The sequence below is a fragment of the Bacillus rossius genome, assembly GCF_032445375.1.
Source record: "Bacillus rossius redtenbacheri isolate Brsri chromosome 9 unlocalized genomic scaffold, Brsri_v3 Brsri_v3_scf9_1, whole genome shotgun sequence".
Classification (NCBI taxonomy): domain Eukaryota; kingdom Metazoa; phylum Arthropoda; class Insecta; order Phasmatodea; family Bacillidae; genus Bacillus; species Bacillus rossius.
The window spans coordinates 10,000,155-10,026,871 of NW_026962012.1; the positions used below are offsets into that span (position 1 = coordinate 10,000,155).

The 26,717-nt window shown below is 35.4% G+C and overlaps 1 protein-coding gene across 5 annotated transcripts in view; it reads left to right on the forward strand.

Annotated features, from left to right (window-relative positions):
* LOC134542610 (uncharacterized) overlaps positions 1 to 26,717 on the forward strand; it is a 668,259-nt gene that overhangs the window by 615,977 nt on the left and 25,565 nt on the right. The gene's annotated exons all lie outside the window — the stretch shown is intronic.

Here is a 26,717-nt window from a genome sequence, read left to right on the forward strand (position 1 = left end):
GTTTATGTTCATTGGTAGTCTTAAACGCCACGACTGGTAGCCCCGCTAATGCCACTGCACTACGCCCTTAATGTTTTAATCAAGTAGTAGCACCTTTTATTTTCACCGTATTAATAGAACGAGAAAATATATTTTGTTTTTAAAGTATTGCTGAGCAGAACTCTGTTATGCTCCTAGTCGCAAACCACTTCATGACCCTCGCCGGAATTTTCTATGTTCCCCTTGGTCATTTTACTGCAAAGTCCGACACATACTTTTTACTTCCGAAGTCCCGTGCCAACTTGCAAATTGTTTCTGGGCTACCACGGAATTATTACCAAGTCCGTAACTGACTTGTATAATTTGCGGCCTCTCTTACCGCCTTTTTCGGCATCCGTGCGCAGCTTGAAGACCTCAGCGGGCAGCCTTTCGGCGTCGATGATCGAAGGTGCGGGTCGTGGTCACCGCATTATTCACGCAGCCGGTTGAGAGAAGACTCTGTGGAACTCGTGCTAGCAGCCTGCTTATATACTCGCTGCGCTCCATACTAAAACAGCGAGGAATATTCTGGACATCCTGAATCGGAAACGCGGCTCGGAAACTTCCGACCACATCCACGTGCTCCGATCAATGGCGATTCGGCACGAGTGGACCCGAGGATCTGCTATCCAACGCGCATCAATTGAAATTCGCGCGCCGAGTCCGTGCAGTGGGTGGTATCCCACTAGCCCGCAGGGGCGAGTTTCCTCGTTACGCAGTACCAACCTGCGTAACAGTCTGATTTAATTATTTGCTACCTATTTCTAAGCTGACTGATTTTTAAGGCTTGAGCTGCATTCGTTATGCATTAAAACCATTTTCATGTATAAACTATTTCAATCAAATGTTTAATTATAGTGTGTTTCTGTGCGCTGGCGTAAATGTGAGTATTTTTTTCTGTAGCTACTCTTAATTTATATAATTTTTTCAGTAATTTAAATCTCAATGTTTTTACAAATAACCTGCACATTTTGTGAATTTCTTAAATGCTAATAAAAATATAAATTTAAAAAATCTATTAACCTAGCCTATACCATAATTGACCGTCGTAGAAGGGCGTACAAAATGACATACTAGTTGTAAAATCAGTCATCAAATGTTTATTTACTATTAATTTTTAACACTTTATGCGGCTTTATACTCCTCGGTTCATGCTTAATTAAAATTATAGAGATCAATCAACGTATATCAATAGCAAAATAATTATGAAAAATTTTAAAATCTTGGATAGAAACCATTTTGTTCGCCCTAAGTGGGTAAAATGACGTACGTGGTGCGGAAAAAATGGCATACCATATTTGTACTGGAAATCAGTATGGAATTATTTCACTATGCAGAGTTCACAAACAAATCTCTTCGTCTGTTTTGGCACATCTACACATGCGACAGAAAGTGCATCAACCGTTTATGAAATACAGCTTTTGTCATCCAAACTGATTCTTGTGCAATGCCCAAACTACCGGTTGGAGCTTCATCTATCAATACCTGTTTCATGATTTTTCTTGCATAAATTAAGCACGGGGGGATAAAATGACCATTTGCACTCATGCAACAAACAACTGTCATAGAGATCCCGTTTCACCACTAGTTAAAGCCCCAACCTGCTTACGCCCAGTAGAAGCAAACACATTTTGGGGTCTCAGAACTGTTGATAAAGCAGACCCATCGACGTTGTAGAGCCTATGCGGAGAAATGTTATTGCTCTGAATTATGTCTTGGTAGGTGTTAAAAAACAGTGCTACTTGTGGCTTGTTGAAGTCTTGGGCTCTCGCAGCTGAAGTAGCTTTTGGGTTTCTTAAACGTATGTCCGGGTGTCTGCGTTGAAATCCTACCAACCATTTTCTTTTCTTCATTAAAATTATTAGGAATATTATTCACACCTGAAAATTGGTAAGTTAATCCCAGAACTTCCTTCCGTGTCGATCCAAACCACATCGTTTCCGTTAGATTAATATGTTAACCAGCTCTCGTTCCATCTCATATGTTAAAACACTCTTATACTTACCCATGTCTAAAACAATAAGGTACTCGATTAAATGCGCTTTTATCATGCTAACAAGCCACGAAAGTCTAAAAAATATTAAGTAGGTAGATACCCATACCTTTCTTTTGCTGGAGGAAAGATTTATTTTGTTCCAGTGCATGTCTTCTAAGAGTATATTGTGATACTTTAAACACTTTGGGAGCCATCAACCAACCCATATCTTTATTTTTTTTTCACAGCTTCAATAGCCTTTTCCATGAAGGAATTATCCCAACCCTGTCGGTCTTTATTTCTAGAATAGTTGCGAGGCATTTTCTTACATTATTAGAAAAAAAATAGATGGGTCAAACAACTTACTATGCCATTTTACCCGAACAACAGGTATGCCATTTTGTCCACCTTTTAACTTCAAATATTATAAAATAATAACTAAAATTATTGTATGAATTTTGAGATTTCAACACATTTTCAAAGTTATTTAGTAAGTTTACAACTAACTCAAGTCAATAAAAGAAATTAAAATGTAAAAGTACTTAGTTTTGCGGAGAAACAAAATCCATCTGAGTAAAACTCGTGACTGCAAATATCAAACAAACAAGTGTCCACCTCACGCGGCCCAACGGACACCACTGGCTACGCAACAGGTTGCAACAAATAACCAAACTATTATCTACACTTCATTTTCGGAACTAATTTTCTTTGGTTTCGGAGAAAAGCGAGTGTGCCATTGTACCCGCCTATGTCATTTTGTACGGCTTTCCCCTATCTGTTTTTGACGAATAAAATATTCATTTCAATACAAAAAAAATTAAAATTCTGTTGGGTATGTGCTTTATTATCAATATTTTATCTCAAGTATTTACTTATTTATTTACTATATATAGCTTCTATAAGGTTACTATATATACAGACATATTGATTAAATATAAATTGAAGCCTAAACAATTGTGCATCAGCAATATGCTCAATTAATAAACACACTTGGGTCACAAGAAAAAACCTAATACAAACATTCTCATCCTAACCTTTTATGTAAATTAGATGTAATTATGTAAATTTAAGAAAATCATTTAATTTTTATATAAATATTAAATAATTTAAATTGAATGGCAGTGTGTTATTTTTGTGGAAAGATATTTAACTATCCTGAAAGTAAATAAAAATAATTTGAAAAAATGAAAAAACTACTATTCAAGAAAGATACTTGTTGAATGAATTAAAACTAAAATAATGTGGAACACTACAAATCAAGGTAACCGTAGAGCTATTAATAGTAATATCATTAATTAAGGTCAAGGTGCTTGGTTCATTCATACATTCGACGCTAGAAAAATTCACATCGTGTGACTTAAATCGGACCCGTCAAACAGACTATATTCAATGTTTTAGTTATTAAGAAAAAAATTGTATTGTTTAAAATTTCATGAAAACTAATCTGAAGTTATTCCCCTTACATTGTCTAAAAATAAGCTCATAAACACCGCTTTTGATTACGAGACTAGTACACCACTGTATTATGTCAGCCTTGTATAAAACGTTTATCCACAAGTAAATGGTGAGATGAATTCGTAATTTGGATTGTACTATTTTTTTTAATTCAGATATTTCTATATGTTACATGAAACACACATAATTAAGTACTCAATACTTTATAGGATTTTTCCAGCATAAGATAGACACTCAAATGTTTCGTCATTCTTTGGCTTTAGTCGGTTATTTTTATTGAATTGCGAGTGTGAATAAAAATTGTAACTCTATATTTTGCACTCAAATGAGCAAAACGATGTTTAAAGTATTTAAATGGGGACTTTCAAGATACCTACATTTAAGTACAAGTTGTTTACAAATTTTTTGTTGACAGTAAGGTGTTGCTGCTTCTGTAAGGGTGCGTTAATTTGTACAACAGAAAAAAAGTTGATAAATATTTCAGAATTTGGTGCAAGAAGAAGAGAAATAATCTCTAACAAGATTATGGATGACCAGGCACGCAAGGAAGTTCCAAATAATTAGACTGTGGGAGGTATCACAGCAGAGTGACAAATCATGTGTACACTAACTTGTGTGGAGTGAAACTTCTAAAAGATTGAGTGCAAGGTACCCATGCAACTATAAAATTAACGACTGCATTAAAAGTAGTTATTGGACTGAGATATGTGTAATGCAATCGGTAGTATTTATTGGATGGTACTGGCACAGGAGTAGGATTAAGAAGCAAATGACCTTCCGCCATATTTAATTCTGACGTCACAGCAGCAATATTGGAGGACCTTGAACTTGAACTTTGAAATTGACCTTAAACTTAACCATGGCCTTGAACATTGAATTTGAACTTAAAATTTGACCTTGAACTTGATCTATGAAATTTACCTTGAACTATAAACTTAAACTTTTAACTTGACCTTGACTTTTGATCTTAAACTTTAAACTTTGTATATGATATTGAACTTTGCCCTTGAACTTTCAACTTGACCTTAAACCTTGTTCTCTACTTTTCCCTTAAATTTAACCTCGAACTTTAACCTTGACCTTAAACTTTGGCCTTGACCTTGAATTTTGACCCTAGTCAACATCTTGAATTCCACCATCTTGAAATCGAATGTCCCAATCCCCGAATATGCCACTTTTCGTTACACCGTCCATCTTCGACACACATGAATGCATTGTTGCACTTTTAGTTATGGCCACCAGCTTGGATTCTAGAACGTTGCAATTTCCAGTACGAACGCCATCTTTATGTCGTCTGCTTATGGCCGACATTTTGGATTTCGTCATCTTGGTTTTTGGTGTTTGTTCCTAGAGAGAGCCATTATCGCTCTGTCTCATGCTCATAAGGTCGATTTTCCATTACATGTCAATGTTATTGTGATCCTCATCGACATATTATATTTAATTATTTTATGCAAAATACATTGGAAACACGGTTATTCAAGCCATGACAGCTCGAACCTCTGGTTTGAAAAACATATGCCTTTGACCGCATGGCTATCGAGAAATTCACCAGACCGAGAATTAAATACGGTTAATAAAACGTAACACATATTTAGATTTTTTTTTAAAGAAATAAAAGCATTACCCACTAGAGGGTGTGGTCGCCATTATTATTTTGAGAACTTGCTACAAGAAGATATAGTTATTACATATCACCTGCTAGAGATTGCTGCTACTATTTGGGTTCTCAGTAATCCATACGAGTGCTATTATCACATAGTACATGAGGCATCTACTAGAGTTTGTTTTGGCCGTATTAGTTTAATTCTAAGCCAATAGAGTGCAGAAATTAATCATTAATGTGGCATCAACTATCTTGAAATTCGGACACCATCTTGAAATCCTCTAACTATTAATATAGAAATTTGTAAAAAAATTCCAAAAACCATAAAAAAATCGCCAGTTAAAAGTTTTATTGATTCGTTTGAAATCTATCAATGGTTCGATTCAAGACCAGATATAAAAGTAAACTAAGTTTAAAATAAATATTAATTCGGTTTCCTATTACTTTTCGTGGAGTTTATGAATCTTTCTCTCTGGGAAAAAGACATTTTACAAGATACCTTTCGCGATGAAATAAATACACTGTCGCTGTTCCTACCAATGAAGTAAATTTTTTGGATACATTGAATACTTTCCAATCAAATCTTGTATAATGTTAGGTGTATAGGCCAAGCGTCTTCAAACCAAGAGGTATTTTTCAACGATACTCGGCGAACATTTTAAACAGCCCAAGTCCAATATCAGACGTTTACACTAGGCAGCTAGCTCAGAATCACGAGGTCAATCATGATCTGATTACAGTCATGTCGAAGTACAGTTTATAAAGGAAGCACATCTAAAGGACAAACAACGGAAACGAATCAATTTAACAAAGGAAACACAATCTAAAAAATAAATAAATAAAATGATGCACTTTTAAAAAAGGAAGCACAGTCTAAAACGCAAACAAGGTAAAGGAAGCACATTCGGAAACACAATAAAAAAGGAATAACAAATAGAAGCATTATCATAAAAGGAAGCAATATCAGAAGCACTATCAACAAATGGAAGCACATGTGGAAGAACAATAAATGATAAGGAAACACATTTGGGAGAAATATCAGCGAATTGGAAACACAATTGAAAGCACAATCAAAAAAGGAAGCACAATCGGAAGCACAATTAAGAGCACAAACGGAAACACAATTAAAAAAAGAAGCACAGATGTACCACAGTTGGAAAAGTAGAAGCACAATCAGAAGCACAAAGAAAAGGAAGCACCATCGGGAGCCCAAACAAAAAAAAGGAAGAACAATCAAAGCACAATAAAAAAAATAACCACAAAAGGAATCAACAATAAAAAAAGGAAACACGATCGGAAGCAAAAAAAAAAAGTAATCACAATCAGAAGCACAATTAAAAGAAGGAAACACGACCAAAAGTACATTCAAAATGTAAATACAAATGGAAGCACAATCAGCGAAAAGGAAGCCATTCGGAGACATAATAAAAAGAGAAAGCAAATGTTTAAGCATATTCAAAACAAAGCACATTTAGAAGCATGTTAAGAAAAAATAAGCACATTTGGAAGAACATTTAGAAAAAGGTGCTATATTACAAAAACTTCAATTTAGTTAGATATAAAAATCGAGGGGGAAAAACAATCATTTTTTAAGGTCAATATATAATTTACATTTTAATTTTATACAAATACATGTAAAAACATCACATTATTATATGTAGCAAGTTACCCTCAGTTCCTTGAGTATGAAGGCTACTTCGTAGAGGTGCAAGCAGTTCTCTGACCTAAGTGAAGCCATCAGTATGCAGCCCCTTGGGATACGGAATTCGCAAGAGACCACAAACTCGATGTATAACACCTCACGTTAATGCGAAGTTCCTAGCTGGATAGGAAATGAGTAGCTACACTGTGGAGGAAACCCTTACGTGGTATGAGAGAAAAACAAATAAGTATAACCAAAATAGCAAAACCATTTATAGCTTAGTAAACTCTATACGTATTCGAACAAGCAATTAACAAGAAACTGATTAGATACGTAATACAATAATGATCAATTTACATACGCCAAATATACAACAAAAAAACCGTTATGACACATGCATTCCCGGGTCTAGTTCAAAGCAAATCACCACGACCAAGGTAAAAGGACTAAACGCCCCAAAAAAACTGCGCACCCAATTAAGCGCGCAAGCCCAACAAATTCGGTTACAAACAATGACTCTCAAAAATTCAAGCATTGACGTACAAACCGAGACAAAGTACAAGTTACACGAAGGTTTATTACTCTACCAAACCTGACAGTACTTCATTCGACGCGGCGGACTAGAGATTGCATGGCCGTACACGCGAATTATTCACCGTGGTCGTCGTTGCTAAAGGTTATAAGCTGGCTAGCATAAATTCAAAATTATTAAAAGTGATGATCCTTTAGACATGAGTTCTCAACCCCGCTACACCAGCACGTCTATTTCCCAAAGTGAATTTAAGTAAAGTTCTGTCAGACGTGCCCGAACAAAAATTTAACAGATACAAATTTACAAAACATTATGACGACCAACAGCTATGAAGTGATTAAATCTGACAGAACGGCAACAACAATACATGTTGTTTCTACTAAAACTCAGTTAATAAGAGGCTCCAATGAGCTCTGCGAGCCCTTAAATAATAGAGCCTAACACAATGGCGCATGCGCGGAGGGGAAATTAAGGGGAAACAGCGCACCGCACACCAGACACATGAGAATTCACCTGTAAAAAATTATTGGCGAGAGGGAGGGGGTAGGAGAGGAGTATAATGACGTGAGGAGAGGGGTGGAAGGAAGGCGCATGTACGAACTCTGAAGACACACCCGCTTCAAGTAGTCTCAGACGATCGACTTATAAGTTAGGATTTTCCCATGATGAACAATAAAAGACTTCTGCTGCTGTCATCTTCTTGAAGATGAATTTTTTTATGATTACTATAGTCCCATTGAACATCGTAAGCTTCATCAATATTATATATTTTATAGCATCGTTACCATCATTTGCGTCTCATGTCTTCACCACGGTCTTTGATCATGGCAGCTTTATGTGCTTCTTCACAGTACTTGATCTTGTTACCAGCCTCAAAGCCATTCTCGCCATCATCGTAGAAGTCAGTGTCTTCACCAGGATTACTGTTATAATATAAGATCTGTGACATCGAAGCTTCTTCGACGTATAAAAACTTCCTGAAGGATCTATTTTAGATGGGCTTGAATGTATTCTCACTTTTCATGGTAATGATACTTCTATTGTCTTCATTCTTCCTTAAAATAAAATTACTTCAATTAAAGTTCTTTGTCGAGACCAGGAGTTCTATGAACATAATTATGTGCAAATTTTTCTTAAGAAAAGTAGCTCTATCATTGACCTGTATCTCGTAAGTGGGCTCGACTTTACAGGATCGGCCATGTCTTATTAATCTCTCTCTCTCTCTCTCTCTCCCTCTCTCTCTCTCGCCCTTCCCGTACACGATATGCTACCGCGAAAACAACTTATGATTTTTCAGAGTGGGTTTTCAACACAGTCATTCTTCTCGTGTTGTCTAGCATTCTTTCTCAGGACAAACTCCTTGCTGCAGTATCTACAACGGCGTCCTTGTTCAGTATTGTGTCATAGAGTACTTGTAAGTTGCATGTACTATGATATTACGTATTTTACAACGTTAATGTTTTGATTTGTTTATGTGGCAATGACTTACATTTCGCTAATATTAAGTACATTTAAGTAAACCCAAAATCTCACATTTTTTAAATTTATTTTAGATACTAATACTTAGTTACTATTTATTATTCTATTCTCTAAAATTTAATTAAGTTTCATATTATTATGTGTGTGTTTTGCTTACCAGTGTTGTGGTCGGTCACTGGTGTGTCGCTTACAGTGTGTTAATACTTTTCTCACGTGCAGCTCAACATTCATAACTGTAACACACGTATTTGGCATCCTAACGAGTAAAAGGCTTTGCACCATAATAACGTAAAATAAATTTATTAATATTTATAAAATTGTTATTTATGTACAAAGAAACTGGCAGTTTCAAGAGTATTTTTGTTGTTGTTAACGTTGCTCTTTGGTCAGTCTGAGAAGGTTAAATAGTGGATATCACAGTGGCACAAACGATTCTGTTGTAACTTACAATTATGTTTAAGATTTCTTTAAAATTCTGCAGTCTTTTTGTTGTTTATCAATGAAAACTCTCATCAGTAAAAAAAAATAATGTTTTCATGTCCATATTACGTTTTGTCTTAATCATTTTAAATTATTTTTATAATTTGTGTGAATGCCAATAACGTCAGTTCCAAGGAACAAAAGTTATAAATTTTAGGCTTCGCTCGTATCTACATCGAATATTCACATATACATACGGCAGGACTAAAATTATAAATTTAAACCGGTTTTTATGTTAGTGAAATGAACACCATGTAAAATATATAATTATTATGATAAAGAAAGGCAACTACAAACTAACGTGATAAAATTTCAAATAAAATGCAGCTAAATAATATTTTAATAATGAAGATGTTTTGGAGATTTACTTGGTAGCGTGGCTGCGAGTGTTCTTAATTTTATATACAATGTAAAAATTATAAATCATTTTCTCTATCTTACACAATAAATGGTCATTTTATGGATCTTCATAGAAAAACTTTCATGAATACCAGTAGCCCACACAGCTTCATTCCTTTATATTTATTAATGATTTATTAATACTAGAATTAACCCCATTACGACTAGAAGCTTTGTGGTGCAAATTTATAGCTACTGCGCCACAAATTAAACAGAAATTCGGGGCGCTTTTAAAGACTCTATTGTTTTTGAACAGATTTTGGTGGAACAAAACTTAATAAGACAAAGTTTAAAAACTTTATTTTATAAAAATGAGGCGTCCAAGGTAAAATATTTTATTTTGCAGGCATTTATGTGTGTGTGTGTGTATATGACCTGTTTTATCAATTATTAGCATATCATATGAAAAATTCATAAGAAAAGAAGTTATAGATTATAAAAGTTTCTTCAAGAATTTATCATTTTAGTATCCTATCTTTAACAGTTCAAACGATAGAAAAATATTTTGCTGAAAATTTTAAATTTGTATTTTTGTTATTGCACTGCTCTGACTCTATATGATAAAAGCCAATACATACGTATTTACATGATAAATATTATTTACTATATATAAGTGGCACACAAAGAAATTATATGTATTTATGTTTTATATTATATAATGTTGCGAATTAGTGTGTGGACAACGTCTTCGTAAGTGATAGCCCAATTAAGTTTTATTACAGTTTTATTAAGTGCTAATATTTACATTAATAAATAATTATACTTAAAAAATATCCGATTACAAATCACTGGCACTTAAAAATGTTCATTCTCAAGTCACTCAAAGTTTGTCGAGTTCCGCAGTTCGCACTCCTCACTGGAGCTAGACTCAGCAGTGGTTCGCCCCTTACCTCGCGCCTGTCCACACACACAGAGTCGCGCGCCACTCAGTCGCCACACTCTCGCGATCCTGTCCAAATCCGCGACGCGCCACTCTCAGGGGGGTCTCTCAACTCTCACCCTCTTTTCTGATGTCACACCTTCACTCTCGGAACTCCGGGACTGTCGCGGTACTCGTTCGTCCGCCCTCCAAAAATATTGCATGTTTTTTTTTTTTTTATGAGGCCCCCTGATTTCGGGGGCCCAACCAAAAAACATCATTTAATAAAATAAAAACAAGGAACACAAGACACAAGAAAAACAAAGGAACATAAACTCTGTTCAAGGCCCGCCAGGGGCGAGAAGGTGGCCACGGTTTGATTGCGCAACGAAAATTTTTATTCACAGTATCCAATATTTTGGTGTAGGTCGGGGATTATAATACTTTTGATTCTTGTTCATATATATATATAAACACGAGTCTATATATATATATATACAGAATCGTGTTTAATTAACTGTTCTCGTCTTGACTTTGAGTTACGGGAAATTCTGTATGCATTGTCCTGGAAGTTACACGTCGGTCATTTAACAATTTCATCCACTAATGTGTTAAAGCACAGTTCTTGGATTTAAAATGTTGTTTTTTTTCTCGTGACCGTGATAAACTTCAGCCTTCTCTGAAGCCGGTCCTGCGCTTCAGCGTAAACCCACGTAAATTAACTAACAGCTCATAAAATTCAACGTTTCATTGGCTGGTGTGCGGAGGCGAACAGCTACCCACGCAAACTTAGAGAGCATGAGTGGGCGAATTCTTGTAACAAGGCAGTTGTTTGCGTTCTGCGCTTTTACGCTCGTTCCAGTGTCCAAAAGGGATTTATTTATATAAGTGATTGGTAGGGGCATGCATATTTAGCGAAAATATTCCGAGACTAGCTGAAAATTATAACACTGTAGCATTGTCTGTTTTTCGTGATTCGGTAAGTTTCTTTTAGGTACATGTCCATTGTTACAACACCAGTTACAGTAATTCTGTGCGGAAGCAAACGCATCCTGAGTGGCTGGGTCAAATAAGGCAACGGCTTCTCTCGCAGACGGCCGCCAATCACAAGGAAGGAACCGCTGGTGCGGGTATTCCTTTTTTGCAGTCTAATAATAGGCGGTCAGATATTTTTTCGCGAAAAATGCCTGCCCCTAGAAATTAACTATGCTTTACAAATATTCAACCCTTTAAGTGTTAGTTTTACGAAATAAGTTTCCAGAATCATAACATTTTTTGAAGTTATACTTCTTGAGGCCGTTATAAAAAAAATGATGAAAGTGAAATTTTAAGATGCGCGCGCAACATGTAACGATATTTTCACAGGAAGATGGCGGACCCACGTGTATGAACATAAACCCACATTAGGGGACATAGCAAACGTATTGGTGTGCCAAATGAAACTTTATGATAGTGAAATTACCATGGAATTTATCTTGGTAAACTAAAATAGTTATAGTAAAGAGTAAATTCTATGGTTTAAAAAAAACACAATATTTTGGTATTACATCAAATATAATACACATTTTCCTCGTAACCTTCTGTAGGCTTAGAGTCAATATGCTGAAGGTCCGTGGTTCAAAACTCGGTGGTAGGTTTTTTTTTTTTTTTTACTTTTTTTGAAGTTATACTTCTTTAGGCGCGTTATGAAAAAATTATGAGAGTGAAATTTTAATATGCGCGCGTATCACTGTAACACAAAACTAAAAGGTTGAAGCTGCACGCTAAACCGCTTATTAAGTCTCGAAAAAAAGCTACCAACAAAATAGAAATAGAACCTCTATTAGTCGCGCATGTTGGCACGCTCGTCGCCTCTAATCACTATTTTCATATTTATAATATTTATTTACATGTTTATAGTTTCTACATTCACAACATGTGTTTTAGTTTCATACAAGTGCGAATTATATATATGCTAATAAATTATATTCAGTTGTGATTTAAATTGAATATTTTGATTAATATTATTTTCTATTCGTAAATATAAGTAAAAAAAAATTTTTCTTATATACTTTTTCAAGTGCTCCAATATAATTGAGGTTAACTATCAGTATGTATTATTTATTGATATAAATTAAAAAATTATTATTTAATATAATTAATACTAAATATTATTAAATTATTAATGTTAAATATTTATTATTGGTATATAATATTTACAAAATAAAGAAATAAATTTAATAAAACATTTAATAAAAAATTTGTGATAAAAATTAAAATCGAACATCAAATTAAAATATTAATTTTGAATATTTATTATTAAATTGAATAAGTAATAAATATTTATAAAAATAAATTAACAAATTTAATGAAAACTTTTTGATAAAAATTAAAAGTGAATATTAAATTAAGAAAATTAAAAAAAATTAAAAAATGAATAAACTTAAGTTAAATTTTTGAATTTATTATTAAATATATTTATTTTCTTTTAAAATATTAAATAATCTATAATAAATATTTAAAATTAAGAATCTTATAATATTAAGTACAAATTATGTCATATATTTATTATTCTCTAAATTTTATTCATTTAATTTTTCAAATTTAAACTGAACTTTATTGTCTGTGTTGACTATCTTTTTCCAGCCCTTTTATTATTATGTTGTAATTAATATTTTGCATGAAATAAAAAACTATTTTTAATGATGCCAAAACAGATAATTTCTCACGCGCGTACATAAGTAAACGCACCCTTTTTTTTACTTAGATATTACATGTTAAGATTAACTAAAATATCTTGGAAAATGGTAACACGATAGGTATAAAGAAAAAACTTACCTAGTAAACTGTACGGGTTATCAGTGTTTAATGTATTTATTTATTTCATTTCCTATAATATTTTTATTTCATTTTTTTTTTCTCTCAAATATTTAATACTTCGAATTTTAAGAATTTCATGGTATTTGAGGATTTTAAGATTTCATTGGCCCATCTCTACTTGATACGGATCACGCATTATATCGCAGTTTTCGTTTCAGCCTTGTAAGGTTAGCCTGCTTCAGGCCAGTGTAGCCAAATTCGACACCCATCACTTACAATAACCAACCATCAATTTCTGAGAGAAATTATTCATGGATGAAGAAACTCTTTAAAATCCAAACTATATACCTAATACTTAGAGACCGGAAAAAATCGTGGGTTCAATGACCTCCAGGATAGACTCCACTATCCTCTACACCAGTGGCGTCTCGTCAGGGCAAGCAAGGCAAGCAGTGCTTGCCCAGGCAGTTTCCAGACATTGTATTTTTTAAATAAATATTTTATTCAGAATAGTATTTTACTTTGGCTCGTGCAGTTAGGTGAATGTATTTTTTACACTATCTTCTTGGGACCCAATACTGTGCGCTATAAGAAAAGAACTCGTTGACACACAAAACATGCTGTTTTAGAAGCGTTGCTAGGTTTAGAAGCGCTGGTAGGACCGCTTTCAGCAGGAAGGCTGCCGCAGTAGTTTCCTTTAGGAAGGGGGGTGGCATGGTACAAATGTTCGAGGAGGGGATTGGCTGTAAAAAAATTTTTTTTCCTAATCTAACTAAAACTAAGTGTATTTTGGAGGGGTCCGGGTTAGGGAGGGACCTAAGTGCGTCTCAGGCCGAAGCCTATACGCCTAGTCATGCTGGGATTAGCCATGCAGGGATAGGGTCGCATGCATCATGTGCTAGGAGGGGATTGGCCAGCCATGGCAGCGATTAGCGCCATGACTAACTCCCCTCACACTTAAATCTAGACTATAACTAGAGATAGGTTGGGCCCAGGTAAAACCTGCATAGACATAGGGAAAACCCTGGGCACATTCATGCGGGATGCAAATTGGCATGCATTACGTGTAGGAATTTACAGGAGACAGAGGATGGTCTCGATGAAGTAGTAGTATAGGATAGCCGGTCCCGCCTGGCTTCTGGCTCTGGATTGAGTGGATTGTGATTCTCGGTCCGCCATCTTGGATTGTGACGTCACGGCGGCCATCTTGTATGACCTTGACCTTGACCTTTGACCTTGACCCCGATGCCATTTTGGATCCGCCATCTTGGATCCGCCATCTTGGATGCAACGTAACGGTCGCCATCTTAGATCCGCCATCTTTAAATCGAGCGTCCCACTCATTATGATGAAATTTTCGTCTCTGTCGCCATATTGATTTTTTCTGTTCCGCTGGAGGCCGCCATCTTGAATACCGTCGACTTTGTTTCTGTTGTTTGTTCCTAGAAAGCGCCAGCGTCGCTCTGTCTCAACACATAAGGTCGATGTTCCATTACCTACCAGAGCTATTATGGTCCTTATCGACATATCAAATTTATTTTTTTATGCAAAATACATTGGAAGCGCTGTGATTCGAACCAGCACAGCTCTGATCTCTAGGTTGGAAAACATACACTTTTAACCGCTCGGCTATCGAGACATTTACGAGACTGCGAATTAAATGGTATATAAAAAAATAACATGCATATCGGGACTTGATTTTTTTTTAAATTTTAAGTAATAATAGCACTACATGTTCGAGACGGATCCGCCATCTTGTATTAAGTCGTAACTGTTGCAATTATCATTACGCCCGCAATCATTAAAATCCGCAATTTTTATGTTAGAAAATCGGGAAAAATTTTAAAAATCATTAAAAAAATTAATTAATCGAATTAAATAATAAAAATTTAAAAACCACTGTTACAGTTATCGTTACGCTCGCCATCTTGGATTATATAAATGTTGCATATTTCGTTACACCCACCATCTTGGTTGAGTACTATGTCATCGTTACACTTTATGTTGCGTCCGTCATATTAGATCCTATTAATGTTGCAATTATCGTTATGGTCAACATCTTGAAATTTAGACATCATCTTGGAAATCCATATTTTTATGGTATAAAATCGGGAAAAAATCCCAATATTCGTCAAAAAATTAACTTATTAGAATTCTGATTGATTATATCGATTCCCGTCCTTGGTTCGAAACCGGTAAGAGCATACAACCGATCCTTCCTCCACGGAAGCTACCTAGACCGACCTCACACCACCAATACCAAGGTACACATCGTCATCTGGTATGACGTCATGTCCGCCACCTTGTCTTCATCTGAAGAAGACCATCATCTTGTTGTAGTCTGCTAGAGTGTGCTGGTAACATGTTAATATAATTTTCTGTTCACCATACCTTTAACCTCGACTGTTGACATTAAACTTTGTCATAGACCTTGAACTTTGACCTTGACATTAAAATTTGACCTTGATCTTTAAATTTGACATTGACCTTGAAATTTGACCATGACCTTGAAATTTGTCCTTCACCTTGATCTTTGACTTTGACCTTGACGTCCATCATGGATCCGTCATTTTATGTTTAGTACATGCTACCAGGAGTACCTACAGCCTGCTAGTGGTCATGGTCATCATCTTGTTTTCGTCTGCTGGAGGACACCATCTTGTGTGTACTCGTCGTACCATAATGATAGTTTTATTCTAACCCGCTACAGTGCAGTAATCATTTGGTGACCTCCATCTTGAAATCATGTAACTATTTAGCTAGAAATGCGGGAATAAATTCCAAAAGTCTCCGAAAAAATCAATTATTAATTTACAAATTGATTAAATCAGTTCCTGTCCACGGTTCGATTCTTGACCAGTGTCAGGAGTAGCTAACTAAAATATTAAACATACTTAATATTTTGTTTTCCATAACCTTTCGCGGTGTCTATTAATCATTCACTCTACGAAAATCACTCAAGTCAATATACCTGACCAACAAATTAAATACAGTGCCGCTATGCTTTACATGAAAGTCTAGTTTTTTGATATTTAGATTAACCTTTAACATGTTCATGTACAAAGTCATCTATACATATAACACAAACGTCTTCAGACCATGAGATCGAGTCATGACAATATCTGTCATATAGTCCATGAACACAGTACACACAGGAAAACGTAATGTACACACAGTACACACAGGAAAACGTAATTCACACACAGGAAAACGGAATGTACACACAGGAAAACTTAATGTACACACAGTACACACAGGAAAACGGAATTCACACACAGGAAAACGGAATGTACTCACAGGAAAACGAAATGTACACACAGGAAAACGAAATTTACACACAGGAAAACGAAACGTACACACAGGAAAACGAAATGTACACACAGTACACACAGGAAAACGGAATTTACACGCAGGAAAACGAAATGTACACACATTACACACAGGAAAACGGAATGTACACACAGGAAAACGAAATGTACACACAGTACACACAGGAAAACGGAATGTACACACAGGAAATCGGAACGTACACACGGTACACACAGGAAAAAACGGAATGATCACACATGGAGTAGCGTAAACACATGCTTAGTTGGAAATCAGAATACAATAAATAAATCATACTTTTTTAAAATATAAATACTTCATTTATTTTTCAATAGTACACACATGACAGTTAAACAAATGATTATTGTATGTAGCCAACGTTCCGGAGTTCTTTAAGTATGGACGATACTTCCTCGATATGTGAGTAGTTTCCTCTACGAACAGAAGCCACCATCAGTCTTAGCCGGTCAAAAAAAATGTTTGGATCTTTCCATGATGTGTAATCAATCTCTTCTGCCACCATCTTCCGTGCACGTTTATAATAAATATTATGATCTCTAGTGTCTTCCGTTTTAACACCAACCTCAGGGTTACTTTCATCATCGAGCCAGCGATAATCACAAGCTTGATCAGATTTATTTAATATATCACGGCGTTTCCATCGTTTCGGTCTCAGGACACCGCCACATTCTTCGATCTTGTCAGCTCTAGGTGCTTCATCACAGTCTATGCCTTTGTAAACAGCCTTAGAGTCACTGTAACAATCTCCGTAGAAGACATCTCATTCACCCAGATTACCGTATGAATTCGATTTCGATGATGTCGAAGTGTCTTCATCGTCTTCTTGCTTCCTTTTTAGGAGCCCATTATTTTTACAAAGTATGGATGATCTACTGAATATAGGCTTGAGTGTATTCTCACTTTTCAAGGTGTTGATACTTCGATTAGTTTCAGTCTTCCCGAAACCATCAGCATCATTCAATATTTGTTTCTCGTCACGATCGGCGTGCTACGGCTTCCATCTTTTCTATATTAATAATATTATTTGTCTTAAAATCTCCGCATTCGTGTCACTATCAAAGACGTAAAGGTATCATCATCGTAGCTGTCATCAATATTATCATGAGCTGAATCAATATCACTCATTTTATGATATCGTTTCCACATTTAAGTTGTCAGAGATTAACCGCAATCTATGATCTTGCATGCTTCACAATATTCTCTATTGTTTTCTAGACATCGTTAGCTCCATTCTCATTTTCTTTAAAAGCCTATGTGTTCAGTTTTATTATTTAATCCTTCATCCCATCATCCCAATCAAAATAAATCGTCATAGTATATATATAAAAAAAACATCAACAAAGTTCCTGTCATTTAATCATAGGAACCGCTTCATCCTTTCCACCTATAGTATAGTTTCTTGAGCCCAAGAGTCTTTCATTATATAACATGCAGTGTTCTTCAAGAGATGTGGTATACTACCAGTTCTACATTGTTGAGCAAAGATATAGTTCTAGTACAAGCCAGAATTTTATGTATTTTTTGTATTTTATTTTGTCATTTAAATTTTTTTATTAATTTATTTGTTATTTAGTAAATATTTTTTTCTGTATTTTTATGATATCAAAGAAAACTTGTGGTGGTTTTCTCTATGTGCTTCCGATTATTCTTGACAATATTATGGTGGTTTTCTCCGGGTGCTTCTGATTATTCCTGGCTAGACATCTGATGGTTTTCACCGAGTGCTCCTGATTATTTGTGAGAGATCTATCTCTGCATAAAGATTTTTTTACTTACTGAGTCATGTATTTCTATTCAGAGTTACATTTAATCAGTGAAATTCTTTCAATAAATCAGCACTTACAATATTTTTATCAGGTGGATTTAAAAAATAATAACTTTACTCAGACAAATAATATGCTTTGAGACAGCTGAGAAGCATTAACATGAAAGACAAACTGTATTGTCCTTGGTGTCTAAGACAGGTAATTTTATTCAGAGTTTCGTATAAATTTCCGAAGTCATATTATCAAATCAACACTTAAAAAATAATTTTAACAGGTGGAAATCACACAAAAACCAAAGTTTATTAATCAGACGATTACTATGTCTTGAAACAAATGGGAAAAGCTATCACACACGAAGATTTCCCTTCCCCTTGAGTTCTAGCGAAGCCCTACTTCTGTTGCGATCGTTAGGGAGCATCCCGCATCCCACACAAAACATTGTCTACTTATACAGACAATAGAGACTGTATATACAGACAACTGATACATGATGGTTGCTAATTTGTGAATTGATTATCTTGTGATTCTTTCTAGGCCATGATATTATTCACTAATTTTTAAATAAGGTCAATGTTCTTCCTCTTGAGATCTAGGGAAGCACACATTTTTCAACAGATCGTGAGTGAGCATTCCGTAACCTACAACCAATTTTGGTTGCTTTTACAACATAACATACGAGGAAATATGAAGGTGGGTAGTAAAACTACGTGGAACATGAGTTTTTTAGTCAAAATGAGAAAAAAATAATCTTTTTTCGTAAATAATTGATGAATGTTCATACATAAAAATACGAAGTACCTAAAAAATACTTTTAGTGGCTATTCAACCATTATGGAGTACGTACAGTCTAGTGAAGGTACGATACTCAAATATCGATCTCGATCTGAAGGACATTGTACATACTGTAGCAAATACTTTGATAAAAGCTATAATGCTCATAGACATGAAAATAACGATTGTGTTAAAAGTCCATTCCGTCAAATACTAAGTTGTGGCAAGTGTGGTAGGCGGATGACACGAAGAGAGAATTAAAAAAGACACTATAAAACTTGTAAAGCCAAGCTCGTTCAGGAGATAAAGTACATAGATGGAGACGATATGCTCGGAGACAGTATGTCTTACAATGAAATTGATCGACCTAGTCTTAAAAGCGATTGTGTTAAAATCTCTCCAGGTCTTGAGAAAGGATATATCTTAGATGGTGTTGGAGATATAAGTAAGGTAGAAGATAATGAAAGTAACATCTCCAGAAAAAGTGACAAGACGTCTTATAGTAGACTTCTACGGACTTTGGAATATTTTTTTGGAAAATTAGCAAGTAAGCTTGATGCCAATGACGGTACTCCAATGTCAAAAAATTCGAAATACTGGGATATGCAAGATGAAGATGTCAGTGCGTTTGATAAAGATGTGGACAGCAGCGATGATGATGATGATACAAATTATCATAATCATTATTACAACGATTTTCAGAATATTTTCAGCAAACAATCGAAGAAGATGTTGTCATCAAGTGAAATTGATTATATATCGTGGAAAGACCCGAACGTGTTGGTGAACAGGTTGCGACTTTTACTTGTTTCGCAAGATGACGAAATTTTATCAGTTATCAAAGAAACGAGGGCTTTTCTTGATGAACTTAGAATTTCAGGGTATATATAATAAGTTAGTAATGTTTATTGACTGACGAATTTTTATACTTTTGTATTTTTGATATAAATATAATTTTAAAAATTGTTATTAAAATGTGTCGTTATTCATGCCCTAATAAAGTTCATGTGTTTGCTACTTTAAAGAATTGAGTTGAGTATGAATATATTAATATATATCTGTGTGTGTGTGTGTGTGTGTGTGTGTGTGTGGAATGTTTCCATTTTACTGTATGTAGATGATGGAAAATGAGTGTCGAAGAAGGAAGGAGTATGTAGAAGTAAGTATCGATGACGGAAAATGAGTGTTGAATTGAGTGTCATCGATGGAAAATGAGTGTCGAACTGAGTTTCGATGATGGAAATTCAGTGTCGAATTGAGTGTCGAATATGGAAAATGAATGTCGAATTGAGTGTCTATGATATAAAATGAGTGTTGAATTGAGTGTAGTTGATGGAAAATGAATGTCGAATTGAGTGTCGATGATGGAAAATGAGTGACGAATTGAGTGACGATGATGGAAAATGAGTGTTAAATTGAGTGTCGACTATGGAAAATGAGTGCCGAATTGAGTTTAGATTACGGAAAATGAGTGTTGAATTGAGTGTCATCGATGGAAAATGAGTGTCGAATTGAGTGTCGATGATGGAAATTGAGTGTCGATTATGGAAAATGAGTGTCGAATTGAGTTTAGATTACGGAAAATAAGTGTGGAATTGAGTGTAGTTGATGGAAAATGAGTGTCGAATTGAGTGTCGATGATGGAAATTGAGTGACGAATTGAGTGACGATGATGGAAAATGAGTGTCGAATTGAGTGTCGATGATGGAAAATGAGTGTTGACTTGAGTGTCGACTATGGAAAATGAGTGCCGAATTGAGTTTAGATTATGGAAAGTGAGTGTTGAATTGAGTGTCGATGATGGAAAATAAGTGCCGAATTGAGTTTAGATTATGGAAAGTGAGTGTTGAATTGAGTGTCGATGGTGGTTAATTTGCATTTGTGTGCATGTTAATGATGGAAAATGAGTGTTGACTCAAGTTCCTATGATGTAATATGAGTGTCAGTGATGACAAATAAGTGTAGAATTAACTTGCATCCAGCACTGTGTATGTGTAGCTAGGTTCTGAATGTTCAATGGATTCCTGGTTCTATATAAATGTAGACTTTGCTGACATGTTCACTGACAGGATTATTTTACTAGTCGACGGTATGCTGTTAAATATCCGAATGTAAATAAATAAAAGGTTGTTAATTGACTTCTTTTAGTTTTTGTGTGCTGAGTGGAGCCTAGTAGACTGATGGAAGTAAGTGGGGAGCTTAATGTAGAATGTAATTGTGTTGATGAATATGTTGGTGACCCACAGTATGTGCATAAATCGAATGCTAGTGGTCTGATAATATTTTGGGTTATTTACGAAGATATTTATCGATGTGTGCTATGAAAAGCTTAAAAATGTCTCGTAAAATTATAGAGTAGGTCTCCTGTTTCGGAGACTTTTGACGTAAGGCTTAACAAGGATCGACCCTGAAGGGTTAGGATTTTGAAGATGTGTGGTACTGAGCATGTCTTGGTTGTATCTATATCAGCACTGAAGCTCCCCTGAACTGTAGATGAGAGGTACAAAAAATAATTGACTTTGGACCTATCCTGGTATCGGATAAAATAATTTAGTCATGTGTTGTAGAAATTTGGAGTCAGTTGGAGGTTATGTGCAGCTGTACATAATAAAATTTACATTTGAGTAGTTTAAATTTTGTTTGGATTCTGAAAGTTCCATTGATTACAGACTCTTGCTCCTCTTGTAGGTATAAATGAACCTTGTATGTATGATGTGCGATTAGTGTTTGAATATATAATTTAAATTCTTATTCCTTGAAATTCCTAATTTTTATAAAGTAATAACAATGAATGATGTATTGACTTGCGTATTATACAAGCGGACACTGTTATTTAAGCGAGTCTTAGACAGCAGGTCCCTCAGTCCACCTCTTGTAGTGGTATAGTGCAGATCTGATGGATTGACTTGAGTGCATATAAGTCTGGTATATGAATATTGATGTGTATCCGAACTCAATGGTAGCAACGTCGAAATCGGTACAAATCCCAATGGTGGCGGGGTCAACGACTGTAGAGATCTTGACGGAGGGTCTCGCGTCTTCACCGGTGTCCCTGACGACGGAGGCGATGATGACGAAGCAGATCCCTATGACAACGATGAGGGAAGCTCCAGAGATTCCGATGGTAACGAGGCTACCATCTCCAGAGATCCCGATGATGGCTGTATCTACTGTCTCTTCACTCCAAGAGACTTCAATGTGTTCGTTATCGAACGCAGAGGAGACTCCGATACCAGCAAATACAACGCATTTCGTAAATAAAACATTTTGTGAGCAATTCCCAGCTTCTGCATCAGTCGTGTATACTTCAGATTCTTTGACAACCAGTACAGATGATCTGTCAATGACGACTGGGAAATCTCCAGCTCATGCATCATACGGGACTTCGTCGCCTACAACAGCAGTGCACATTGAAAGTAAGATACTTTCCGAACCATCGGTGACTAACGGTCTAACGATGAGACATCTGTGTACGTACTGTGACAAAAGTTTTAAATACCGACAACATGCAAGAAGACATGAAAATCATGTCTGTAGAAGAAACGTTAATCGTGTGACATTTCCGTGTGACCCATGTGGTGTACATTTCACAAACAAAAGTAATTTGATTAGGCATTGTAAAAGCAAAGTTCATTTGCAAGTTGTACAGCGGGGAAGCGATGGTAATTGAGTTGAATATCTGTATCAGTGCCGCTACTGTGGTAAACGATTTGAACGACTACGAAGTACACGCATCCATGAAAAGCATGGCTGCAGAAGAAATATTGACCCAGTAAAATTTCTGTGTGAGATGTGCGGTTTATAGGTTACACGAAATTTATACTTGAAAAAACATTATAAATTTTGTAAAGGAAGGTCTCTAGCATCAACATTTCTGGTCCTCTAAGGTCTTACACTCCTGAACTGATGTATCGTGATCTGTATGAATTATTTGTATTTTGTAACTCTTAAAAAGAACTATAATAATTTATTTTAATAATATTGAATGTCGCATGGACTGAGAAATATAAAAAATAAATATAGTGTCAGATTTTATTGTGTATAAATGTACAATTTAAAATAAATTATAGAATTAAAGAATTTTTTATTTATTCTTCTTCACCTGCATCGTTTATCTTAATGTAATAAACTACATGTGACACGTAATTTAGGTTGGGTTTGTAATGTCCTTTTTGACTTGTTTGTGTGTATTATTTTTTTATCAATAATGCTGAAGACAGTTTTTTTTTTTTGCTAAAATTATTTTTGACTCATGTCATCTGCTTTCTTAAGATTTTTTATGTGGGATGTTTTGGTAGAGTGCTGGTTGTAATACCGTAACATTAGAGCAAATCTGATAGGATCTTGATTTATTATTTCTGAGAAATAATTTATTACTCCCCGAAATAAAACTAACAGACTTGTGGCGTTTTTTACTTTAAACTGATTTCTACAAGTACTTTACATGAGCTTGATTATGATTTCAACCATGTGTTTCTTTTACGGAATGCCGTCATTTCTAGGCGAGTAGGGCTGTGTGTCTCGTGCGAACATCTGCCTGCCGTGACAGTCTGCTGGCTTGCAAGTCTCTCCCCGCACGCGAGGTTTCAATGTTAATTTGCAGGTGTCTGTATCCATATCTCATTCGGAAACCTCTGTCTCTAGCCTCGAGAATTTTTAAAAATCTTTGAAGTTAACGAGCTTGGATTTTAATTCTTTGCCTGGTCGTACGTGAATAAGTTTAAATTCGTATACATTGTAAGATATTTTTCTACATGAGGTAAGAAAAATACATAGATGCTACATTGACTGAGATAGGTATCGAACTCTTGGTTATTGCCCTATGGGTGACTAGCACTTGTCGTTTGACCTATCTCCTCTAACCCTCTTTTACTATGTAATATAGATGGGACATGGTTGTTTTCAGAGGTGATGGTTAAAATATCTTGGGTAAAGAGTCCTTTGTAGAAATTACTAGGTGTGGTAATTATTTTAGTCGAAGTGATAATTTATTAAATCACGTAAAAATATCGAGATAATTTTTTTCTCTATTGAGTAAACAAATTATTGGTAAGATGGATTTGTATGTAGAACTGGTAGTATACCACATCTCTTGAAGAACACTGCATGTTATATAATGAAAGACTCTTGGGCTCAAAAAACTATACTATAGGTGGAAAGGATGAAGCGGTTCCTATGATTAAATGACAGGAACTTTGTTGATGTTTTTTTATATATATACTATGATGATTTATTTTGATTGGGATGATGGGATGAAGGATTAAATAATAAAACTGAACACAGAAGCTTTTAAAGAAAATGAGAATGGAGCTAACGATGTCTAGAAAACAATAGAGAATATTGTGAAGCATGCAAGATCATAGATTGCGGTTAATCTCTGACAACTGAAATGTGGAAACGATATCATAAAATGAGTGATATTGATTCAGCTCATGATAATATTGATGACAGCTACGATGATGATACCTTTACGTCTGTGATAGTGACACGAATGCGGAGATTTTAAGACAAATAATATTATTAATATAGAAAAGATGGAAGCCGTAGCACGCCGATCGTGACGAGAAACAAATATTGAAGGATGCTGATGGTTTCGGGAAGACTGAAAGTAATGGAAGTATCAACACCTTGAAAAGTGAGAATACACTCAAGCCTATATTCAGTAGATCATCCATACTTTGTAAAAATAATGGGCTCCTAAAAAGGAAGCAAGAAGACGATGAAGACACTTCGACATCATCGAAATCGAATTCATACGGTAATCTGGGTGAATGATATGTCTTCTACGGAGATTGTTACAGTGACTTTGAGGCTGTTTACAAAGGCATAGACTGTGATATAGCACCCAGAGCTGACAAGATCGAAGAATGTGGCGGTGTCCTGAGACCGAAACGACGGAAACGCCGTGATATATTAAATAAATCTGATCAAGCTTGTGATTATCGCTGGCTCGATGATGAAAGTAACCCTGAGGTTGGTGTTAAAACGGAAGACACTAGAGATTAATAATATAAAATTATAAACGTGCACGGAAGATGGTGGCAGAAGAGATTGATTACACATCATGGAAAGATCCAAACATTTTTTTTGACCGGCTAAGACTGATGGTGGCTTCTGTTCGTAGAGGAAACTACTCACATATCGAGGAAGTATCGTCCATACTTAAAGAACTCCGGAACTTTGGCTACATACAATAATCATTTGTTTAACTGTCATGTGTGTACTATTGAAAAATAAATGAAGTATTTATATTTTAAAAAAGTATGATTTATTTATTGTATTCTGATTTCCAACTAAGCATGTGTTTCCGCTACTCCATGTGTGATCATTCCGTTTTTTCCTGTGTGTACCGTGTGTACGTTCCGATTTCTTGTGTGTACATTCCGTTTTCCTGTGTGTACTGTGTGTACATTACGTTTTCCTGTGTGTACTGTGTTCATGGACTATATGACAGATATTGTCATGACTCGATCTCATGGTCTGAAGACGTTTGTGTTATATGTATAGATGACTTTGTACATGAACATGTTAAAGGTTAATCTAAATATCAAAAAACTAGACTTTCATGTAAAGCATAGCGGCACTGTATTTAATTTGTTGGTCAGGTATATTGACTTGAGTGATTTTCGTAGAGTGAATGATTAATAGACACCGCGAAAGGTTATGGAAAACAAAATATTAAGTATGTTTAATATTTTAGTTAGCTACTCCTGACACTGGTCAAGAATCGAACCGTGGACAGGAACTGATTTAATCAATTTGTAAATTAATAATTGATTTTTTCGGAGACTTTTGGAATTTATTCCCGCATTTCTAGCTAAATAGTTACATGATTTCAAGATGGAGGTCACCAAATGATTACTGCACTGTAGCGGGTTAGAATAAAACTATCATTATGGTACGACGAGTACACACAAGATGGTGTCCTCCAGCAGACGAAAACAAGATGATGACCATGACCACTAGCAGGCTGTAGGTACTCCTGGTAGCATGTACTAAACATAAAATGACGGATCCATGATGGACGTCAAGGTCAAAGTCAAAGATCAAGGTGAAGGACAAATTTCAAGGTCATGGTCAAATTTCAAGGTCAATGTCAAATTTAAAGATCAAGGTCAAATTTTAATGTCAAGGTCATAGTTCAAGGTCATTTTCAAAGTTCAAGGTCAAGGTCAAAGTTCAAGGTCAAGGTCAAAGTTCAAGGTCAATGACAAAGTTTAATGCCAACAGTCGAGGTTAAAGGTATGGTGAACAGAAAATTATATTAACATGTTACCAGCACACTCTAGCAGACTACAACAAGATGATGGTCTTCTTCAGATGAAGACAAGGTGGCGGTCATGACGTCATACCAGATGACGATGTGTACCTTGGTATTGGTGGAGTGAGGTCGGTCTAGGTAGCTTCCGTGGAGGAAGGATCGGTTGTATGCTCTTACCGGTTTCGAACCAAGGACGGGAATCGATATAATCAATCAGAATTCTAATAAGTTAATTTTTTGACGAATATTGGGATTTTTTCCCGATTTTATACCATAAAAATATGGATTTCCAAGATGATGTCTAAATTTCAAGTTGGTGACCATAAC